Here is a 14,235-nt window from a genome sequence, read left to right as displayed (position 1 = left end):
CCCCAGTTCCAGAAGGACAGGGAACTGCTGGAGAGGGGACAGCAGAGGCTACAAAGATGATGAGGGGCCTGGAGCATCTCTCTGCTGAGGAAAGGCTGAGGACTTGGGTCTTTTTAGTCTGGAGAAGAGAAGGCTGAGGGGGGATCTGATCAACACCTATAAATAGTTAAAGGATGGGTGTCAGGAGGATGGGGCCAGTCGTTTTTCAGTGGTGCCCAGGGACAGGACAAGAGGGAACGGGCACAAACTTGAAGATAAAAAGTTCCACCTGAACACAAAGAGGACCTTCTTTGCTGTGAGGGTGGCAGAGCCCTGGCAGAGGCTGCCCAGGGAGGTGGTGGAGTCTCCTTCTCTGGAGACATTCAAACCCCACCTGGACACGTTCCTGCTCTGGGTGACCATGCCTGTTATGAGACTAAATGATCTCCAGAGGTCCCTTCCAACCCCATATTATTCTGCGATTCTATGACTAGTAGGAAAGGGAAAATATTAAATTGTCAATGATGGAGTCTAAGCAAAAATTAATTACATTTTGTAAAGCCACAGGTAAATGCCATGATTTGATGTCCTTGTTTCTATCAATAGCCCTGAGAATAAATTTTTCTGTCTCATACAGTTGCTTGCTTTCTGCATTTAGACTGAAATCACCTTTCTCCTCTGCTGGATGAAAAATTAGGATGAAAAAAAATGAAAGTCACTTTTGTTGTTATGTAGCTTTTCACCGTTTAAAACTTTTGCTGTTGAATTTATTGGTTGCAAATGCAGCTGACAAAGGTTAAACTTTAAGCATTTAACCAAGAAAGGGGGGAATGAGGTCACTTTCTAAAAATTCCTCAAGTTTTATTTTCCTGATGCGCTATTAATATCTTCATGTTAATGCATAGTTTGAACAAATCCAAAATATTCCTATGCAACACTATTCAAAGAAGTTGAATAGTATTAAAGCTATAGAAGTTGAATCCAGTATTTAACTTCTAACACCCCTGTTTATTGTGCAAAAATGTGCGACTTCAGCTATCATTGGCATTCATTGTGTCCTTTTCTGCAATAATGTGAATATTGGTTGTCATTACTGGAATAGACAGTGTGTGAAATGCTGGGATGCACTGTATTAATTATAATAATGGGATGTCCATCATAATCTGCATGTGTGTACCTTTGGCAGAGGTGAGCTACAGCAGAGTTGCTCCTTGTCCTGGTGGATAGACATGAAGGGGAGAAATCTGAAGAAGAATTCTGGTTTCTAACCTGCCCATCTTCTCATCTAGGGGTTGTGATAAGTTGTTACTGCAATTTTGTTAGGTCTGATTCAGCCTTCATCAGAAATCTTTGGAAATTTGACCAAGGGTCTGGACATCCAGTTCAACAGGCGATAATCACAGCAGAGAGGAGAGAGAGCTAATCAGCGTGGCCATCAGACTGGAACCTTGAAAATAGATCCCCAACTTCACCCTTCTCTTCCTGCCTCTTTAAATCTCACGTGCCCGCTTCAGAGGCTGTTTTACAAGCCCTGCTTAAGCTACCCCCAAGTAGATCAAAGAGGCTGAAGAATTACACCCTCCTTCAGGCAGGATGACAAAGGAATTCTCCCTTCAACAAATCTCTCTTGCTCCCACGCACAACTGAAGTGCATTGATTTGCTTCTCCGGGAGAAAAATTCCCTCCTGGTAGGAGCATATCCCAGTCTGTCTGGAGGAGATGATGTGAAGCCAGTTCTACAGGGCAGCAATTAAAATCCTTTCAGCTCAAGTCAGTGAAGGTAACCCAAGTATCTCTTAGCTAATATTTACCAGGGCGTGTTTCCTGTTGGGCACAAATAAACACGGCATCGCCGGCTGTCTTGTGTGTGAAATTCCCTGCTGCGGGAGGTAGCAAAGGTGCTGCTGTCCCCAGGCATAATATGTTTATGGAGGGTGCACTGAGCTGCTTGGGATCTTAAACAGTGGGGCTTTTGCCAATAAAACTGCTCCATGAATAAAGATGGCACGTCAAGGTTAGCTGCGAAAACACGGGCTTTCCACCTCCCTGTTCCAGTCTCATATTTCACAGTGGTCACCAGAGTAAAGTCTCAGATATGTTTTAACCCTACATGGGCTGAGCACCTCAAACTACCCAGAGGCTGACACATCTTTTTGGAAACCACAGTGCAAAGAGCAGGCACTAGCACATTCTGCACCTCTGCTCTGCAAAGGGCCAGGGGACATCCTGAGTGGGTCTGATCAATGCCTATAAATACTTCAAGGGTGGGTGTCAGGAGGATGGGGCCAGGCTTTTTTCAGTGGTGCCCAGGGACAGGACAAGAGGAAATGGGCACAAACTTGAAGATAAAAAGTTCCACCTGAACACAAAGAGGACCTTCTTTGCTGTGAGGGTGGCAGAGCCCTGGCAGAGGCTGCCCAGGGAGGTGGTGGAGTCTCCTTCTCTGGAGACATTCAAACCCCACCTGGACACGTTCCTGCTCTGGGTGACCATGCCTGTTATGAGACTAAATGATCTCCAGAGGTCCCTTCCAACCCCATATTATTCTGCGATTCTATGACTAGTAGGAAAGGGAAAATATTAAATTGTCAATGATGGAGTCTAAGCAAAAATTAATTACATTTTGTAAAGCCACAGGTAAATGCCATGATTTGATGTCCTTGTTTCTATCAATAGCTCTGAGAATAATTTTTTCTGTCTCATACAGTTGCTTGCTTTCTGCATTTAGACTGAAATCACCTTTCTCCTCTGCTGGATGAAAAATTAGGATGAAAAAAAATGAAAGTCACTTTTGTTGTTATGTAGCTTTTCACCGTTTAAAACTTTTGCTGTTGAATTTATTGGTTGCAAATGCAGCTGACAAAGGTTATACTTTAAGCATTTATCCAAGAAAGGGGGGAATGAGGTCACTTTCTAAAAATTCCTCAAGTTTTATTTTCCTGATGCGCTATTAATATCTTCATGTTAATGCATAGTTTGAACAAATCCAAAATATTCCTATGCAACACTATTCAAAGAAGTTGAATAGTATTAAAGCTATAGAAGTTGAATCCAGTATTTAACTTCTAACACCCCTGTTTATTGTGCAAAAATGTGCGACTTCAGCTATCATTGGCATTCATTGTGTCCTTTTCTGCAATAATGTGAATATTGGTTGTCATTACTGGAATAGACAGTGTGTGAAATGCTGGGATGCACTGTATTAATTATAATAATGGGATGTCCATCATAATCTGCATGTGTGTACCTTTGGCAGAGGTGAGCTACAGCAGAGTTGCTCCTTGTCCTGGTGGATAGACATGAAGGGGAGAAATCTGAAGAAGAATTCTGGTTTCTAACCTGCCCATCTTCTCATCTAGGGGTTGTGATAAGTTGTTACTGCAATTTTGTTAGGTCTGATTCAGCCTTCATCAGAAATCTTTGGAAATTTGACCAAGGGTCTGGACATCCAGTTCAACAGGCGATAATCACAGCAGAGAGGAGAGAGAGCTAATCAGCGTGGCCATCAGACTGGAACCTTGAAAATAGATCCCCAACTTCACCCTTCTCTTCCTGCCTCTTTAAATCTCACGTGCCCGCTTCAGAGGCTGTTTTACAAGCCCTGCTTAAGCTACCCCCAAGTAGATCAAAGAGGCTGAAGAATTACACCCTCCTTCAGGCAGGATGACAAAGGAATTCTCCCTTCAACAAATCTCTCTTGCTCCCACGCGCAACTGAAGTGCATTGATTTGCTTCTCCGGGAGAAAAATTCCCTCCTGGTAGGAGCATATCCCAGTCTGTCTGGAGGAGATGATGTGAAGCCAGTTCTACAGGGCAGCAATTAAAATCCTTTCAGCTCAAGTCAGTGAAGGTAACCCAAGTATCTCTTAGCTAATATTTACCAGGGCGTGTTTCCTGTTGGGCACAAATAAACACGGCATCGCTGGCTGTCTTGTGTGTGAAATTCCCTGCTGCGGGAGGTAGCAAAGGTGCTGCTGTCCCCAGGCATAATATGTTTATGGAGGGTGCACTGAGCTGCTTGGGATCTTAAACAGTGGGGCTTTTGCCAATAAAACTGCTCCATGAATAAAGATGGCACGTCAAGGTTAGCTGCGAAAACACGGGCTTTCCACCTCCCTGTTCCAGTCTCATATTTCACAGTGGTCACCAGAGTAAAGTCTCAGATTTCTGTTCTCAAATTCCTGATTTTTCAAAACTAACCTCTCAGTCCCTCTTCCCAGAATGTTTATAAATACCCAGAAAGTTAGTTCTTAAAAGATACATTTCTACCTTTTTTCTTTCCCTGCGTTCCTGCAAGTAGGTAACAAAAATCATTAGAGGTCCTGATGGCTACGTACCAGCTGGAGCTCCTCTGCTGACCCAGAAATGCATCTGAGGGGTCCTCTTTGCTCTTACTTGCTTTCCATTGTTGTGTTTTGAAAAATTTTGAATGTGGGGGATAATGACCAGGCGCTTTAATTGTTCTTTGGGTAAGTCCTTTGTGCAACGCTGAGTGCGGAGCACGTTAATCCAGGGAAATGGCTTTAATCTCAGCCACGTGTGGCACTTGAGGAGATCAGGAAGGGGAAGGTGTTTAACGTTTGATAAGAACAAAGTTCTGTCACCTGCTATTTCACTGAAGTTCTGATATCCCTGGCTTCACAAGTGTTTCTTCCCTGGCAGCAATGGATGTAGGAGCAAAGTTGGCAGAACCAAATCATTAGGGGCAGGCAGCATAAATGAAAAGCAGCCCATTGAACCCGCAGCTTTTGTTAGAAATACATCTTTGTTAGGGATTCAGATGAAGTTCTAAGAAGCTTAGGTAGAAGAAAGGGGGATACTGAGTTAAAGGATTATATTTTTTCAGTCCTGTTCAGGTCTTTTCAAAACTCAGATCTTCTTTCAGTCCTTTCTGTGTTTTTCTTTTTGTCCAACTTTCTCTGAACAAAGTATGTGAAATATCCAATTCCTAATGCCTCATGAAATCCTTTTTTATTAGAAAAGCAAACTATAACACTTAGTCTCATGGTGTATTATCTGCTGGTGGCTTTACTACTGAGACCTTTGCAGAATAAAACTCATCTGCCCTTCAATGGCTGCCCTGGGTAGAGCAGGAACGTGCCTGTTGTGATGGGATGGCAACTGCAGCATCTTGTCTCCCTGCTTAAATCACAATTATATCAGAATTAAGGACTGCCAAATAGAGTGGGCCCTCTACAGAATCAATTGTAAGTATAACAAGAACATAAGCTCACCTAAAGCAGCCACTTAACCCTGGGGTATGTCTAAAAAGAATCTGATTTACACCATCCTTTATGCCCACAGTATCTTTTTGATGGATGCGTTGGCAAAGGGATTGGACCTGCTGGTGAGAAGAAACAGGCAGCTTTCTTCTTGGGCCTGGTGATGCCATCATTAAGTTTTTATTCCTGATAGCTCTGAACACAGCAGCTAGGCCTCCTAAGAGCTGACTGAAATGTCAGTTCCATCTGGAAAAAGGATCCTTCCATCGGGCTCAGGATGCTAATCTGGGAGTCTGGTCACTGCTTCAGTCCAAGTGACTACATGTTGCCAACCAAAAGTCCAACTGGAATCGGTGGATAGACCAAAGGGTCTTGTCTCCTGCCTTGCCCTCTCTCCTGCTGAGCAGAATTACTGTGAGATGTCAGAGCTGCTCTTTTCCATTGCAGTGATGGCCATTTGTCAGCAGGAGAGGCAAAGTGGTACCTGTGGGATGTGCATTAACTGTGGTATCCACTGTGAATATGAAATTTCTTGAGCAGATATTTCTAATTTCTATTATTACAGATACCTGTAAACACATAGGTGTGACCTAGCCAGCTTTATGGGAGTGCCTAATGAAGAATTCCTGTTAATTGCCTAAGTTTCATCCTTCTGTCTTTTAAATTGGGTGAACCAGGATTGTTTCAGTCCCCCTGACAGTGATATAACAAGGACATGTCCCACCCCCTCCTTTGCTTCCTCAAGCCCTGATTTGTGGCCTTGAGCAACCTGCTCTAGTGGGAGGTGTCCCTGCCCATGGCAGGGGGGTTGGAACTAGATGATCTTTGAGGTCCTTTCCAACCCAAACCATTCTATGATTCTATGTTTTTTAAGGGAAAGAAACAGGGATGCTCTGACATGTATGGGATGTATGGACTCTCCAGGAGCTGCTGGTTACCTCTGCCCAAGAATTGGGTCTCCCTTCTCTTTATGCTTCGTATAAGTTTTGTAGAGTTTGCTAGTTGATGTGTTCTGCTGCTGGGCAGCCCTTGTGTCATTGAGGGCATGGAATCACACTTCCAGTAAGGCTTCAGTAGCTGATTGCACCCAGGAATGTTGCTCACACTGTGCTGTGGTTGAAACCATTCTATGATTCTATGTTTTTTAAGGGAAAGAAACAGGGATGCTCTGACATGTATGGGATGTATGGACTCTCCAGGAGCTGCTGGTTACCTCTGCCCAAGAATTGGGTCTCCCTTCTCTTTATGCTTCGTATAAGTTTTGTAGAGTTTGCTACTTGATGTGTTCTGCTGCTGGGCAGCCCTTGTGTCATTGAGGGCATGGAATCACACTTCCAGTAAGGCTTCAGTAGCTGATTCCTCCCAGGAATGTTGCTCACACTGTGCTGTGGTTTGCGAAGATCGGGTGCAGCTTCCCCTCACAAAGCAAGCTTGAAGATATAATTCATTCATGAGAACACAGGCAAATGAATAAGTGAAAGAACGGGCACTGCAGCACTGGAGACTCAAGCAAATCGTGTTTTCTGAAAGCTCGGGAGTGTTTGGGGTCCTCAAAGTTTAAAATGCTTAATTCAGGTGCATAAATAAAGCATTTACAGCAATAATGCCATTGCTGTCATTGTTAGTATTAATAATACTGTAATTAGTCCTGCACATAAAATTAATCCAAGACTTCAGCTGACAGGAGAGCAAATGATACGTCTCATATGAACAAACACCGTTAAGGCTTTGCTAAATTTATAGAAGGAGCATTTTGTCCTGCCCTGTGTGTGACGGAGGCAAGAGGCTGGTCCTGGCCCACAGTCACTCCCTTCCTGCTGCTCCCCAGAAACACGGGGCTTGAGAAATACCTCTGTCCCTGCAGAAACTTCTGCCAGCACTCAGGAAAACTTCATTATTTGATATTTTTGCAGTGCCAGACAAATTCCACGGCTAGACTGTATCTCCCATAGCACCTTCCTCTGCGACAGAGAATTCCCCAGCAGCAGATGATGTGCTTCACCCTCAGGCAGGCAATCACGCCGGGCTCCTGCCTCTGGATAGGAGAGCTGGGAGCTGAGCTGTCCTCACTATGCAGCAGGCTTTCCCAACAGAACTATTTCTATTTTCAGACAATTCGGTTTCCACTGAAAATATTAAATTTTCAGTATGAAGTGGCTCTCTGGGAGAAATTATTTCTCAAGCAAATGATACATTTTGGGATTCTTTCTTTGGTTGAAAAAAAAAAAAACCAACAAAACACCAAAATAATTCTCATTGCAGTGAGCTTGTATGTGATGTGGTGTTGTGGTTGCAAGAGAAAAAAATTAGGGATTTAATTCACCAACAGTGTTAGGCTGGTTTTGTATGCTACTTTAAGAGAATTATTTTTGATTTACTGGGAAGTCTTGACGATAAAACATTTTGGGGTTTGTTGATGTGGTGTTGTGGTTGCAAGAGAAAAAAAATTAGGGATTTAATTAACCAATATCGTTATGCTGGTTTTGTATTCTACTTTAACAGAATTATTTTTGATTTACTGGGAAGTCTCGATGATAAAACATTTTGGGGTTTGTCGAAACTTTCTAAAGGAGAAGGGCAGGTTCTTTTCTAGTTGCTTTTCCTCTCTTTTGCCAGAATTGTAGTAAGTTCTCACCTGCATGACTGGGAGCAGAAGCTGACTATAGCCAAAGACCTCCCCCACAGTAAGACGTGGGCTGGGGGGGCAATTCTGCATAAACACCCGCTGTAAAAGTCACAGGGGAAAATGGGGCAGAGTCATGTGAGCCAATTCGCCTGCTCCCATCTTGTTGTTCTCTGCTGAAGCACTTAAGGGGTTGAATCATTAACTCCCAGTTTGTTTCTGCAGGTTGGCAATGTCAAGTCCCAGGCGCCGGCACGGGGCTGCGGAAAAGGCTGAGAGGCAGCTGACTCGGGTGACACAGCCAGAATACAGCCATCGCCTGCAGCAAACCCACACTCTGACAGTTCTGACCCTGCATCTAATCTCGAGGTACCTCAGATTACCTTGTCCTATAAAAACTTCCATTTTTGTACACTTTTTTTTTTTTTTCCCAAAGCGTCAGCAAATTTAAACCGATGGCAACTTCGGATCACCCTGAAAAGGACCCAGCTCTGGGCGTGGGGATGATGATGATAGAAAATACTTGGGGTTGTTGCAACAGCTTTTGGTGTGGTTGGGAAAAGGTTCTTGCTTACTCAGTGCACAAAGAAAAAGGTGAAGTTGCTCTCGCTGCACTCTGCGTCGTGCTAAAGGGAAAGAGGCAAGAGAGCAAACGTGGCTGTGATGTCAAGTCTTCTGGTGGTAGTTCACATCCCAGGGAACCCTCAAGGGAGGGTTGAAGGAGGAGGGAGCCAGACTCTTTTCAGTGGTTCCCAGTGAGAGGACGAGGGGCAACGGGCACAAGTTGGAACAGAAGAGGTTCCACTCAAATATGAGGAGAAACTTCTTCACGGTGAGGGTGACAGAGCCCTGGAACAGGCTGCCCAGGGAGGGTGTGGAGTCCCCTTCCTTGGAGATTTTCGAGCCCCACCTGGATGCTCCTGAGTAACATGCTCTGACAAGCTCTGGGTGGTCCTGCTTCAGCAGGGGAGTTGGACTAGATGATCTCTATGGTCCCTTCCAACTCTAAAATTCAGTGAATTTCCAGTTGCAGCTCCAGAGGAGAGATGGGGTAAGAGAAGGCTCAGAACAGTGTTACAGCCTCGCTGGCCCTGCTGTGTGGTTGTACACAGCCAGCCTCAGAGATGGGGCTTGATGAGCTGTTTGTCAGGTCTGTAACATTCCTCAGGCTCTGGGTGAGCCTGAGGAAGAGGAGGGAGAGGCCAACGAGCACCCAACCGGCTGCTACTGCAGTAGGAGATGTTCCTTGGAATTCTGCCACTGTGGTTTTATGATACAGGCTGTACTTAGCTCGTGTGTAACTCGTGGTATGAATTGTGCTCTGTGGTAGCATTGCTCTGCTGTGGTCATTCACCTGCTGATAGCCCCGGGGAAGGACAGTGCAGTGGGTGGTTGTCCCAGTCAGCACCAGGGGAATGTCTTCCCGAGGTGTTGAGAGCACTGTCCTACTGCAGTCCCTGCCTCCAGCTGGGCTGTGACTTCAGAATCCCAGTCTTTTGTGGTTATCAAGGAGACTTCAATTTCTAAACAGGCAAAAAACCCACTGTGCTGGGCTGGTTTGTGGCCAACAAGCCAACCATAGCAGCGTAGATAGTCCTATCGTGGTGGTCTTGATAAGCCAGGTTTGAATCCTTGCTTTGCCACGTTCCCACTGGAAACCCCAGCGTTTCTCAGATAGTGGGATTGTGAGGGAAAAGAACTGGAGATGTTCCAGGTGCCATGATAAATGGTGGCCACGTTCTGCAGCAGTAGAAGCCTGTGGCTTCACCTGGAACGGTTAAGGATGTGAAGAGGAGAAAGTTGGACTCATTTCTAACTCATGCCCCCTGTCTGCAAAGGAAATAAAAAGAATTCCACTACCCTACGTGTGACTGGGAGGATATTTTAATGTTGATAATGGTTTTTTATGGTGTAGAGTTTTATTTTATTACAAATCACCGTTTGGACTGCCCTGTCCTGTTAATGTGCCTTCAACAGCAACTGAAATGATCCCCCAGCACAGCTGTCACTTGTAAAGTATTTCGAGATCTTTCAGGAGCAATGGTGTGCTATAAATACAAAGTATTCTATTTTTTCCATATAGGAAGCAGTTCTTTCATACTTTATTTCTTAAGATAAAGAAAGAACCAAGTGAGGAAGGCTTTCTCTCAAGATGAAGGTGTGTGTACACCTGTAGCTCTCTCCTTGGGTAGTTTGTATCACCGAACTGTGTGTAAAGTAGTTTTCCATCTTTGTGTCTCAGTTCCAGAGATTAAAGGCATGTTATGTGGCACTTTTTCCCTGCTTAATACTTAGCACCTCTCATCCTCTAATAACTAGTACTCTCACCAGTGGATCCCACAGGTATAGCTCATAGAGGTCTTTTCTACTATTAGTTCTTTTGCTACTTCTCTCTGTTTGCTGGTTCTCTGTAGGTTGCTGTGATTTGGCATTGCTTGGCAATCGAGTCGTCCTTGTTTCTTGAATTTCTGTACCGAGTATCAGAGAGGAATCTTAACAGTGAGCACGTGTCAGGTCTCTCTAAACGACTGTGTCCTCTCTGCCACTCAGAAGTTTTCCAGCAGATGAGTTGAAAGGAGTCTCGTTCCAGACTTGCTCTTCATTAACAGGCATTTTGGACTTAATTTTCTTGAATTTGCTTTTATCTCAGCAGTATAAAGAACCACCCTGATTGCTGTAATACTCATAGAATTGTTAAAAGGGGAAAGGACTCACTGCATTCCTGAACGGATGCACATTTTCTTGGACTGCTTTGGGTAACTTAGGCTCTCTCCTGCAGAAGGTCCTTTTATGTGTCTGTCCATCTGACATGCTGAGCTTATATTGAAGCACATCATCTGCTGCCTGTTGATGTCCATGCAGCTTTTTCTGCTCTCTGGGCCTGCAAATCTGTCACTAGCAGCTGCAAGGTAGATTGGCACTTGCTGGCTGGTGCTGTGTGTTTAATCAGTTGAGGTTCAACAGCAGGAGTCTCAGACACCAGCAGCCTGGAAGACTTCATCTTACATCTCTCCAGTTGCAAGTGCTGGCAGTGCTGCAGGCTCTGATTGACAGATTTTTTTTGTCCTACCTCTGGTTCCCGAAGCCTGATTTCTGTGACGTTCAGCCAAGCTGTCTAGATACATCTTGTCCTGGTCTCATCTCCATAACTTCCTTCCCTCAGCTCTCCTTGGCTGCTGCATCACGACATGGGTAACAGCCATCATTCCAGTGCCTTTTACAGGGATGTATTGCATGGCCTGCGGCCCCTGCCAGGGCTTTTAAAGTCAGGTTGTGGTCACAAGACATGGGTTGTAAAAAAAAACAAACTTGTTTTGGGAGTTTTCCAGCTGAAGTCAGAGGAATTAAAGGCATTTGATGCTCTTTCATACAAGGTCTGATGAAACAAATTCTGTCCGGCTGATTTACAGGCTGCTCATACCTGGTAGATTGGTTAAAACATTCCTGTGATTTATTACAACTGAATGCCATGAAAGCTAAACAAATTTCAGGAGCAAATCTTGAGGATCAAATCTCACTAGGCAGCTATTTGCCTAATGTCCTATTTTATTTTTTTTTCACGTCTCCCGCAGGAAGCAAATAGCTTTTAGTTAGATGGGCACCTGATTATTCCCTGAAAGACCAAAACTCAAAACTGCCCCTTTTAAGGCTAGTTTCTGCTCTCAGGGGCGTGCACGATGCCCTGTGAAGGTGTTGGAGAATGCCAGCTGCAAATCTAAAGAGAGGAACGTGGTCTGCTGCCCCTGGGGTGTGCAGTATTTCATCAGCAGGGCCCTTTTCTATTCCACTCCTTCAGTTACTTTTCTGTTCCTAATTATTTATATAAGTGTAATTGACTTGCAAGACATTCTTGGCTTTCAGTATGCAGTGAGTGAATTATTGACCCATCACATGGGTCATTGATGTGAAGAGACGTATGAACAAACTGGGCACAAAATAGCTACTTTGCATTCTTAATAGCAAATGTAAGTCATTAATAACTTTGCTGCTTGATGCACTCAGATCCTGCACAATTTTAGCTTGACACGCATATGGCTGAGTTCATCCTCAGTGTAATTTGAAATTCATTGGGCATGGACTTCATCTCCTTATGCTACTTTAAAATCTCTCCTGCGTCGAGATGTGATATGCTAATTCCAGAGTTTATGGCTCACTTGAGATGTTACATTTGAAAAATCAAATCCAATTAAATCAACTTATTACCAAGGTCAGAGACCAGTATTCAGCGCAGTCTCTTCCTTGCTGTTTTGCAGCAAAGAGTAAACTTTGTGAGTATTTTGTGCCTCAACCCATAAACAAACTAATCTGCCCTAATAAGAAGGTTTTGGGCTGCAGGACCTATGATGAATAGTCAAGTGTAAAGCATTTCCCAGAGAGTCTAAATGTCTGAGCTCAGTTCCTGGCTTTTCATATTCTTTTTTTGGGGGGACTATGGGACAAGTGTTCTCCCCTTTGTATCTGTTTCCCCATCTATGCATAAGATGGAAGCAAAACCAGGGTGTTGTGGGGATAAATTCAATTATTGCAAACAGCTTTAGGACCTCTTTAACGTGTAGCTGTGGGCTACACCTTGCTGTGGTCAGAGATTTAATGGAGCTCAGATTTTAGGAGAATATAAATGAGAGATGCCCAATCGCTATCTTGGCAGAAACTTGTTTATTATCTAAGAAGAAGAAAAGCTTCCATGTGCATAATATCTCAATATTCTCAGCGAGGCGTGAGACAGAGGGGAATACATGATGGCTTTTTGAGACAGACAAATATTAAGCTGATTTGCAGATACTTTTGCAAATGAAAGTCTTAAGTTTAGATTTATGATGAGTTCCCACACTGTGTAAGTCTTTGTACTTAAATTACACTATCACCAAGTGCCCGGTGGCTCTTTTTGCCTCTTATTGTTGAGTATCTAATGCTTTTCCTGCAGGAGGTCCTCATATTCCAGACAAAACCAGACAGAAAAGTGAGAGAAATGCTGCATTCTTAGATACTCCTCACAAATAGCCTACCGTCTCCTTTCCAGTAGAAAATACAGCTTAACCTGCACAGGCATCTTGCCTTTTTCCTGTTTATTTAGGAGCTTAAGTCTTGATGGAATTATTTTCTATGGGGTCGATTGATTCCACCAACCTGAGGGATGTTATTGAAGTGCCCGTGTGAGCAGCTCAGCTGCCTCAGATTCATCAGAAACTGGTATCCAAAGGGGAATTGCTTCCATCCCATTACTCCTCACAACTGTGTCTCCAGTTACACAAGCAGCTCTAGGTACCAAAACCTCCTATTTTTAGTTAAGTTTCTGCTCCTTTAAGTGCCTAAATTGAACGTGGGACTAAGTTCTTCCAATAGTGAGGCTCTTATTTCAGGTATTAACAAGCTTTTTAAAATCTTGTATCGTTTGCTCTAGTTCATGCAGAATGCCATTACGTAGCAGACCTCAGGATGTGATCTGAGATTTCCTGAGTCCTGGTAAAGTGGTGTAAAGGATTTACTCTCACCTCACTTTACCCCTCAGTGCTAGAAAAGCCCAGGCAGCTAATTTAAGCGAAACACTAGAGTCAGGGTGTATAGAGGACTGAAAGAGTCTTTCTTTGCAGCATCTTATCTCACCTGCCCCCCACCAGGTTGCGTGAGCAACTGGGGTGACAAGAGTAGACATAATTTCCAAACTTTAAATGAATAAAAGAAGAGACATCAACTTCCTGGTCTTATCTCTTGCTATTAGCAAACATTCAGATACAGGGTGGCCATTCAGACTGTAGTATCTGTATCTATCATGCAAGTGTCACTTGTATAACTGCTTGTTTTACTCTTTGGGACAGAAATTCCTATGACTTCCAACAATATCTTGCAGTTTAATACCTGTTCTGTGGTTACTCTGTGCACATTTCTCCCCATAGCACCAAAGGTAGTTGAGAGAGTTTATTTTAAAGCATGAGCCAACTTAGATTACTTCACATTTATCCTGGAATACTGCAGAGAAAGCGTGTTCACGTGTCAAACCCTCTGCTGTGAAATCAAGAAACGCACATTTATCCTGGAATACTGCAGAGAAAGCATGTTCACCTGTCAAACCCCTCTGCTGTGAAATCAAGAAACAAATAAAACCATCTTACCTCTGTGAGCACTCAGTATGGACTGTGCAAACGTATCAGCTGCCGCAGCCTGAATGTGGTCCAAGGTACCTGTTCCATGGAAAAGACTTGTGAAGATATTCAGGGTGGGCTAACAAAAAACCTCTGAATCTTAACTGTAAAGCTCCTTTTCTGCAGGCTGAGCTGCAGTCCTGTTTGATGGATAAGAAATAAAGCCCCAGGTATATAGTGCTGGGACATCTTATGGTGGGTTCTGCTGCCAAGGGAATAGACAACAGGCACTTGCATAGCAAATTGTCTTGGAAGGTAAATCTACATTCCC

At 43.9% G+C, this 14,235-nt stretch overlaps 1 protein-coding gene across 1 annotated transcript in view; it reads right to left on the bottom strand.

The window, feature by feature from the left end:
* Positions 1–13,954, bottom strand: part of KCNJ1 (potassium channel, inwardly rectifying subfamily J, member 1) — a 22,386-nt gene extending 8,432 nt beyond the window's left edge. The window contains exon 1 of the mRNA XM_014961061.1: positions 13,935–13,954. The gene's annotated coding sequence lies outside the window, so the exon portion shown is untranslated. The remainder of the gene's footprint in view (positions 1–13,934) is intronic.
* Between the last annotated feature and the right edge of the window lie 281 nt (positions 13,955–14,235).

The sequence above is a fragment of the Calidris pugnax genome, unplaced genomic scaffold, assembly GCF_001431845.1.
Source record: "Calidris pugnax isolate Ruff unplaced genomic scaffold, ASM143184v1 scaffold269, whole genome shotgun sequence".
Taxonomy (NCBI): Eukaryota; Metazoa; Chordata; class Aves; order Charadriiformes; family Scolopacidae; genus Calidris; species Calidris pugnax.
This window is presented reverse-complemented; position numbering and strand designations above follow the sequence as displayed.